We start from the raw sequence: 10,208 nt of genomic DNA, 5'->3' as shown, positions 1-10,208 counted from the left end.
AGCAAAGAGCAGCTTTTTTTTTTCTACCACGTGACCTGATAAAACCGGAAAGGGGAGGGGGGGGGGGAATATTGCACTAAAAATGCACATCAGTGCACGCAACACTAAGGAAGCACAGCAACGTAACCTCCGAACCAAAGGAAAAACTATAACAAAACGAGGAAGAGCCAAAAGTCATCAGAAGCAGAGATAAGTTAACGGCTATAGCCACCTAAGGAACACGAGGCAGCTGACTGAAACAAAGACTCAAAACAAAACAAACACACCGCGAAAACTGTGTATAGGGTCGAAGCAAAGCAGTGTCACAGGTGCCCATCGCAGAAATATACAAAACATGATGCAAAAGCTACGTCAATTAGTCAATGCATAGCGGAATCGAAGATAAAAAGGTTTTAAAGAACAATGCTAAAGCAGATGTCATGCGAAGCAGAGATGATATCAAAATCGATCTAAAAAACTCGGCTCCTTGTCTAAAAGTAAAACCGAAGGAGTGCTGACGTACTAGTCTCCTGCTTTGGCTATCAGCCGTGCCTCAACCATGTTCACAGAACAGAAAGCCCGAACCGCCACTTTGACTCTGTTGCACAGAATGGTCGACCGATATATTTTCTTCTATTATGATTTTGCTGTTTCTTATGTCTTGACTTAATTTGTTGCTTGCGGCTGCTGTGCACACAGATTAAGTACTCAAGTTTTAAGTTCTAACCATTTATTAAGTTATGCTTCTTGGCTCGTACTGATTATTGCAAACACTGCCTCGTGGTCCGTGAAGTAGTTGGCTATGGTTTGCAGTTCGACTATCGTCATCTTTGCAGGCAAAACTGGCAAGGCCGAAATTGGAGGTCACCATCGTATCGACCACATGCAAACCCGGTTAGCTCAACTGGTAGAGCGACTGCTTCGGTGAAGCGGTGGTCCCGGGTTCGAACCCCGGACCAGGGCGAATTGTTCTTTAACTGCGAAGTTTCTGAGGAAGCTGTACAACTTTGCTTTGTAGCCGTATGGCTGCGCTCGTGTGGATGTCAATGAGTAATTACTCCCTTGTTACAAATCTACTCCATGGTACACCTTGGGGGTTTCCCCTAAACATTTGACCAACACTGTTCCCACTTCGAGTTATTGATCGATTCGCTTTCGCCCTACATAAGCTTTCCGTCCAGGTTAGCTCAGTCGGTAGAGTGACTGCTCCGGTGCAGCTGTGGTGTCGGGTTCGAACACGGTAGCAGGAAGAATTTTTCTGCATCTACGAAGTTTCTGAGAAACCTGTACAGCTTTCCTTTTTAGCCGTATGGCTGCGCTTGGGTGGATGTCAATGAGTAATTACTCCCTTGTTACAAATCTACTCCACCTTGGGGGTTTCCCCTAAACATTTGACCAACACTGTTCCCACTTCGAGTTATTGATCGATTCGCTTTCGCCCTACATAAGCTTTCCGTCCAGGTTAGCTCATTTGGTAGAGTGACTGCTCCGGTGCAGCTGTGGTCTCGGATTCGAACACCGTAGCACGAAGAATTTTTCTGTATATATCTACGAAGTTTCTGAGAAACCTGTACAGCTTTCCTTTTTAGCCGTATGGCTGCGGCTGGATGAATGTCAATGAGTAATTACTCCCTTATTAGAAAGCAGACTGCGATCAAGGTAGGAGCGGCTTTAGAATGCAACCTTAGCTAGACAGCGGGTCTTCGGGAAAAAAAAACATGCCTAGAGAGTTTTCGAATGACTTGATTAGCAACTTGAGGGGTGATGCGGCTGAAGTACCGCACCACTGTACCGGGTGTCGTAAAACGCGAAATGCTTTCAGCTCCAATTCTTGGAAGTCGACGACAACATTGCCCCGTGATCGCGACGAAAATGACGCCGAAGCTAGCGCCGTAATAACGCCGAAACCAATGGCCTTCAAAGACGAAATTTCCGCTCTAATGAGCAAAAAACACGAAAACAAGTAGATGGTTTGGTTTATTGAGGTTTAACGTCCGAAAGCAACTCAGGCTATGAGGGACGCCGTAGTGAAGGGCTCCGGAAATTTCGACCACCTGGGGTTCTTTAACGTGCGCTGACATCGCACAGCACACGGGCCTCTAGAATTTCGCCTTCATCGAAATTCAGCCGCCGCTGCCGGGATCGAACCCGCGTCTTTCGGGTCAGCAGCCGAGCGCCATAACCACTGAGCTACCGCGGCGGGTAAAGTAGAGAAAATCAGTCGTTTTCAGCTGCAGCTGAGTTAGGTTTCCTGAGCGGTCTTCATCACTTGCAGAAAGCGGCACTCAAGACCATTGTATCACATTTCTGGGCTATCACTAAGAGGATAGTCACGCCCTTTGAACCTGTCGGGACCAGTTCGTGGCCTGCTTAGGGTGGCACTTTATTTGTGCGCCTTGGCATGCCAAGTGATCCAGCGTTTTTTCGACCTCCACGGATTTTGTCAGCAAAAATATCGCAGATTCCCTACCACTTAAAGATTACTTACTGCCATACTTTTTTTTTCTTAAAAAATATTTTCATGCCTTCAGTGAACTTTTATTTCCCGATATAACCGGTAGAGGATGCAGTGAAAAACATTTTTACTCACAAGTATTTCAAATTTCTGATTACTTCCAATTGTGATTATAGAAGGCCACAGGATGGCAGAGGTTGTCGGAAAGCATTACATCTCAAATTGGCTGATAACACGGCAAATATGGCACACACAAAACTGCCAAAAAAAATGGATTTTGAAATTTTTTGTTGAAAAACCCCTAAAGCGGAGAGGTAAAATTTTTGCAAGCGCTTATAGCGCATAAAGCTAAAAACGTTTAAAAATTATTTTGGTCAAAATTACAGAATATAGTAACGACGGAAAAACTGCAGACAGTGTAAGTTTATCAAAAACGTCGCTTTTAAGCGTCATGGAACTGCCCTTGGTGATGCAAGCAAAAATACAAAACAAATTCCTTTACAAACCTTACGTCCTGCCCAATAAATAAGGAAAGTTTCGAAAGGGCACTGCATTTTAAACGCGAGAAATCATTTTTTTGAAATCCGGCCGCACTACCGCACACAGAGAACGTTGCAAGCAGACGGCGCTGTGGAGACTGCAGACGGCAGTGAATTTAAAGTAGGGGCGGTGGAATAAACGGGAACTACCGCGTGAAGCCAAAAGTGCCGACTGCTTACAGGGGCACTGGTGTACACAGTTAGAGTTAATGTCGCTGATGTGCTTTCCCTGAGCAGCGCGAAGAGTGATTTATAATTCTCAAATTGCAGCATGTTCTTCTTTCCGAGAAAGTTCCCTGAAGGCAAGAGCGCCTTCATTAGAAACCAAACACTGCAGTCGACCTTCGCTCATAGAGGAATGATTGTTCTAAACCGCGCCTTGCCTGACCGTCTCCAAACCGCAAACAAGCAAACGACCTCGAAGGTTCCCGACCACCGAAGCAGATGTAGAGGCGGCAGAGGAGGCGGCGTATCGTCGTCTGCTCGCGAGTAGCACATCAACACAATTAACTCTATGCGAACACCACTGTCGACAGTCAGCAGTTGACATTCCGGGCTTCACTCCGCCTATGCTCGTAGTTCCCGTTTATTCCACTGCCCCTAATTTAAATTCACTGTCGTCTGCAGTCTCCACAGTGTCGTCTGCTTGCGACGTGCTCTGTGTGCGGCAGTGCTGCCGGATTTCAAAAAATGATTTATTGCGTTTAAAAAATAATACTCTGTCGAAAGTTTCCTTATTCGTTGAGCACAGCCTAAGGTTTTTAAAATTATTTATTGTGTATTTTTTTCTTGGATCACCAAGGGGGGCTTTTTGCTGCTCAAAATGCTGATGTGTTATTCTCTTTTTGTGTATGTTACCTGCGTTATTGTGATTATTGACTGTTTTTGTTGTGAAGTACTGATTTCATATTTTCTGTTTTGCAAATTTATCCGCTAACTATGGTGTAATCATTTCTTGTATTATTAATTTATCGAGGGTCCCGGTGCAGTCTTTGACTTTGGGACCCTCGTCTGTACATTTATGATGTTTTGTATATTTTTTCGGGACCAATAAAACCTAACCGCACTGAAAAAAAAAGCCGACATTTCTTACAGACTTGCATCGTTTTAAATTTTTGCCTCGTTCCCGTGTTCAGTATGTTTTAACAAAAATATTTTTTGAATATTGTTTGTTTTATACATCGTAAGGCTATGCAAATATTCTGCCTACACAAGCTTTACTGCTTACACAAGCCTTCGGCGACGGCAGTGAACACCGACTCAGGATAGCCAGCGTTTTTGAGGCGTTCAACCTGACATCCAAAACTGGATTCCAGTTTGTGAAAGCACGACTTATAATGGGCGGATATAAACGACAAAGAAGCGATACTGCGCTTAAGAAGTTTTGCATGTGAGGAATGATGTGTCAAAAGAGGTTTCCATGAACGTGGTATGTAGGTCTAACGTATGTAGCTTGTTATGTTTCAAAACAACCTTAAATCTAAAAACTGGTTTTGTTTCGTTTATGGGGTTTAACGTCCCAAAGCGACTAAGGCTATGAGAGACGCCGTAGTGGAGGGCTCCGGAAATTTCGACCACCTGGGGTTCTTTTACGTGCACTGACATCGCACAGTACACGGGCCTCTAGAATTTCTCCTCCAAAGAAATTCAACCGCCGCGACCGGGATCGAACCCGCGTCTTTCGGGTCAGCAGCCGAGCACCATAACCACTGAGCCACCGCGGCGGCTAAATCTAAAAACTGTAGCGAATCACTTTGCGTAAGTTCAAACGTAAAATTCATGGACTTGGAAACAGCAAGAAACCGCTCCGGGACCGAGTCAACAATGAAAGCAGTGTTACCCTCCCTTATTTGTAAAAGGGCCAGGAAATTATCGAGAAATCCAAAACCATCAGGCACATATTCATTACAGACATTCTGGTTTAGCTCGCGGTCAAATTTCACCAAAAAGATTTCATACAAAACAGAGGGTGCACAAAAACCGATACAAATGCCTCGTTTCTGAACGTAACATTTCTTCTGAAAGTTAATAATAGTAGAGTTCAGGTAAAAGGTAATTAATTTCTTTAAAAAAAAGACGTTTCTGCGTGAAATCTTTTTGGCAAAATTTGACCCGCGAGCTGAAACAGAATGTCAGTAATGGATGCGTGTCTCATGTTTTTAGATTTCTCGACGATTTTCCGCTCCTTATACAAGGTATTAATTACAGGAAGGCTTGTCGCGATGTCAAAGTAGCCCAAAACTACTGGCTCGGCGATGGCGTGGGTTCGAATCCAGCTCGCAAGAAAAGCATGCACGGTGCTCTAATCCCTTCGCTCCAGCGAGCTTTGTCAAAGGACGCTTCCTGGGCCTCGTGTAGTGTCGATATTTTTTTTGTTCGTGAAGAACGCGAGCGCTCCTCACGCTTTTCTTGTGAGAAGGCGCTGTCGCTTAGATTCAGAGGGACGTCTCTCCTTATAAAAATGGTCTATAGACTGTACATAGACTTTCTATAGACTGCATTGCCTTCCTATAGATTTTCATTTTTGTCTATTCATAGTCTACAGACTGTCTATGGAAAAAAGTACTGAAAGTGTATGGCCATAAATCTATAGATTGTCTGTACATTGTCTATATTTATTTATTTATCATCATGCCCACAGCGCCATTCTCTGGCATTACAGTGTGTGTGGGGGGGGGGGTTGAACAAAAAGTACACAAATGCTACCTCATGCAGGTGGTTACAAAAAAAAGTTAACAATGAGATAGAAAGAACACGGAATTATTGTACATAAAAAATGTCACAGCACAGCATGGAAGAAAATGAATCATTTGATAATATGGACACTACTTCCTCAGGCAGCTTGTTCCATTCTGAAACCGTTTTAGGGAAAAAAGACATTTTAAAAAGGTCAGTCCGGCATCTGTATTCTTCTGTATAGGGTTTGTGTTGCAAGCAGGCTAATCCAATAAGATTTAAATATAGACAGTCTATAGATGTTAAAAACAAAAGCGTATGACCAGTCTATAGACCGTCTAAAAACTTTTGAGGGGGTTCGCAGATTATCGGCGAGTGCTCCAAATTCGCTGCCGCATCGACGCTGCTGAGCGAGCTTACAGACTCGTACACAGCGCCGACAACGTCAGCCAGAGGTTTCATGCCACCGGATGCGTACCCCAAATGTGATCCCTGGAAGAGCGGAAGTGAAGGACGTAGAGAGAGAAGTTCGAATTAATGCAAAGAAATAGACAACGCAATGCGAACGAAAAGCTTCCAAGGCTTCCTACGGCCCACATTCCCGGCGACATTTGCGGCGCTATGTTGTCGCGCTACTGGAATGGACGTACGCGACCCGTTCCGCTGGGAAGTTACAAGCAAATCTTGATGGATAAGTAGGAGGCGTGCTTTAATGATCGAGAGGGGGTAATTGAGCGAGTTCGTATTCCTTTCTAATTTTGTTTCAAACAGCGCTTCACAACAGAACCAGGACGGATAACGTGATGGGACACACAGAGCGCCGTGTGTGTGTGTGTGTGTGTGTGTGTGTGTGTGTGTGTGTGTGTGTGTGTGTGTGTGTGTGTGTGTGTGTGTGTGTGTGTGTGTGTGTGTGTGTGTGTGTGTGTGTGTGTGTGTGTGTGTGTGTGTGTGTGTGTGTGTGTGTGTGTGTGTGTGTGTGTGTGTGTGTGTGTGTGTGTGTGTGTGTGTGTGTGTGTGTGTGTGTGTGTGTGTGTGTGTGTGCGCGCGTCCCCTGTCATTCTCCGTCCTGGTTATGAAGCACTGTTTAAAAAAAAAAAAATTACTGATCAGTCTGTTGGTGCCCATCTAACTCTCGTGAGAGAGGATGAAAGAGACAGTTGCCGCATGGTTTCCAAATTAAGTGGGATTGATCAGGACGGGGAGGAAAGCTTACAATATATGTTTCTTCGCAAATACGAGAATCTCGAAAACCATCGGTCGGAGTTGCCCTTTATGACCTGACAACAAGTGTTGCGTTTCTTGAGGGCGTCGCGCCTGCACGAAATGTTACCACTTTGCGATGGGCAAAGTTCTTGCTTTCTCTCTTGTCACTATTCAATGTTAACTCAGGTCTCCTTACTCCCACCCCTTTATATTCTCTCTTCCCTTACTGCCAGTGCAAGAGTAGCAAATCGGTACCTACTCTTTGGTTAACTCCCCGTCTTTCCTTCCCCTCTCTCTTTCTTAGTCAAACCTCCCTCGTAGCTAGGACAGGCTTTTGTTGCGCAGAGGAACACCGTTTAGGGTAATAAGTTTTTGTTGCATTTCGACCTGAACATTACTTTTACCTGTCTCTGAATCACAACTACCGATTAACATCCGTTGCCACGCATTCCTCACCTGCTTACTCAAGCGAAAATCGTTTCACGTGCTCCATGTATGCTGCAGTGCATGTGGTTCAGGAGGAGTTTGCGAGAGAGGAGTGCGGTGACCTAGAAGATAAAACTTCGAAGGCGATGAACGATAACCATCGGCTCTTCGTGATTCAGCAGCATAATTCTCTGGGAATGAAATCCATGAGGTGGCTCTCTTACACCCAATATATTTTTCGGTTTCGTTGAAAGTGTTACGGGCATCCGTTAACGTGAATCTTAGCTTTGCGCTGCGAAAAACTTCAGTTGTGAGGTCATTGTGGAGATGCCAGGCTCGCGGGTGTTCCGGGACGACTGGGGCAGGAATTATTGTCCTTGACGGGGGCCAGCGAGAGTCACATGTGGCGTACACCAACGACTAAAGGTGCCGGATGTCCTCGTGGGGTTGTGAGAGCGGGCGCACAATGATGGAGATGCGCACGCGGGAAAGAAGTGCGCGATGACTCCGTAATGATTTCCTTGCGCACAATACCAAAAAGCCTCAACAGTTGTGGGCACTTGCGGCCGAAAACCGAAGCGGTGGTTAAACGCTTCGAGTGGCGCTTTGCATTAAAAAAAAATCTAAGACCATTCGCGGCAGTACACTGTGACAGTTGCTGTGACCACATCGTTTTCAGAAATTTCTTGTCATTACTGAAAATTCATATAAATCAGTGTAGTGCCTGTAGAGCTAGCTCTAAATGGCACTATACCACAGCACTGACATTGTAATTTTTATTTTACGCGAGGTGTTGATCGACGCGTCAACACGATGCTCGCCATGATCTTTCTTTGGCGCCGACGATAGCCATGTAGCCAAACATGCAGAAGGCATCGAGGCGGTGAAGTTCCACTGTTGTGAGGAAGTATTTAGACTGTGTTTATAACAAAAATAAGGACAAATGTCGGACTTGGGTGAAACCTAACATATGGCTGATATGTTTCTACTTAATAAATACATGGTGATAGAAAACAGCACGAAAAGCTGCGGCAGGGACAGGTTGACAAACTCGCAGGCACCAAAATTAGAAATCGTTTGCTCATCGCTAGCGTATGCTACAGTGTTTTTGTTATTTTTATCCATTAAAAGGCAACGCGACACGGTTACCGCTGCAGTAGGCGACCAACAGCATTTCCGCAACTGTTTCGAGGTACTCACGCGATTCGTTTTTTGGACTTCTGCTATTACGATAACCCTTCTGTAGCAGTGTTTGCATATGGAGTCCTCGCCATGGAAGGCGCCGACCATAATGTGGATCAACTGGTGGATCAACTGGTAGCGAAAGTCCCATAAGGCATCAGCGTCACGACAGAGCGAGGCAGCAGTTTCGTGGCGCCACCTGGGAGAGGTGCTGTTTTCAAGGAACCAATTACAACAAAAAGCGTGACGTCATAAAGACGCCTCAGTGGCGTCGACTTTGGGTTATTTTTTTCTTTCTAGACAAAAGAGAAGGCCAACGACGACGAATGCAGAACGGTGCTCGGAAAAATCGGCAGATAACTGACACCGTAACTCTTCAGCCGATTCAACTTGATAGCATTTTCACTGCCGAGTTAAGTCAACTCCGAAGTGACGGTATTAAAATAAGTTTATAGGTTAGAGACACAACTTTAGTAGACTAAAGTCAACTGAAAACTATTTTATAGTTTAAAAACGAAAATAATGTATTACTGTTGTGCGCATAAAGAAATGTTATCTTTGCTTCAAAAAGAACGCTTGAAATTTGATTCTACTACTCATTTTGCAGCGGTGTCAAGCAGTGATCGACGGAAAAGGCTTGCGTGTGGAGCACTGACGCGTTAAATTCTTGTCAAAGGGCATTCTTGAAGTTGTTGCCTCCTTTCGTAATGAAAAAAATTTAGTCGTTGCCTCCACGCAGCGCAGAAAGCAGCTCTTCAAGAAATTTCCTGTGGGAATAAATTGTGGCTTAATATTAAAATAAATATTGGTTGCTACTGCGTATAAAGTCTCACATTGCCGTCCTGCCAACCTGTGCGAAAGGTTTAGTTCGTTTAAAAAAGTTAAATAAAAAAATCTTAAGTTCTCTACTGTACAAGTGCTCACGGCACTAGTGCTGCAGCGGGTGCATGGCGTTAGATGATTGGAGAGAAAAGAAACTGATGAAAACCTGAAACGCAACCCCGGTCTGACACTGGAGTACAGAAGCGCTTATCTCATTCGCAAGTACAGCATAATGAGGCTGAATGCGAACACGAGAAGGCAGCGAACGCATCACGAGCGGCACGGAAATGCGAGGGGAGGCCGCCCTGAACACGCATAACAGCTGACCGACACCCATTCAGAAGTAACGGCTAGCAGCACTTATGGCACATCTGATAATGCGCTGTGCCGGACCTACGCAATGGCCCTAAAATTCCACTGGACGTACGCAGGACGTCTCGTCTCAAATGTCCTCAGGACGTCCAAGGCAAATTCAGTTTCTACTGCGTACAAAGCATTTCAAGCTTGCCCCTACCGTACGCTGAAAGATAAACCACAAACTTTGTGCTCTGTTTTCCTAGGCGGCTTTATTTCACGGCCTCAACGAGAGAACTAGCCCTTAAAGGTAACAAAATATTATAATTGGAGTTTAACGTGGAATGAAGTCATATCGCATAAACCTGTCGCCACAGGATTTGCCCCTAATGGTGTCCGAAATTTTAGGACACACGGTTGGGCTTCCAGTCCAGTTGTGCGCAATATGTGTGAATGAGAATCCGAAAGAAAGGGAAAACTCATGCATTTTATTGCGACGGTCGGATAAATTAGTTTTCCATTGGAAAAAATGTAACAGCACACTTGTTTTCAAGCCCAGTCAATGGGACAGTCACGCCAAAGTGTCTGATAAGGAAAATTATTAAGCCACACCGAATCAAACCCCATAGAAA

The sequence above is a fragment of the Amblyomma mixtum genome, chromosome 1, assembly GCF_055824585.1.
Source record: "Amblyomma mixtum isolate Tamu chromosome 1, ASM5582458v1, whole genome shotgun sequence".
NCBI lineage: Eukaryota > Metazoa > Arthropoda > Arachnida > Ixodida > Ixodidae > Amblyomma > Amblyomma mixtum.
The sequence above is the reverse complement of the archived record's forward strand: the minus strand, read 5'-3'. Positions refer to the sequence as shown.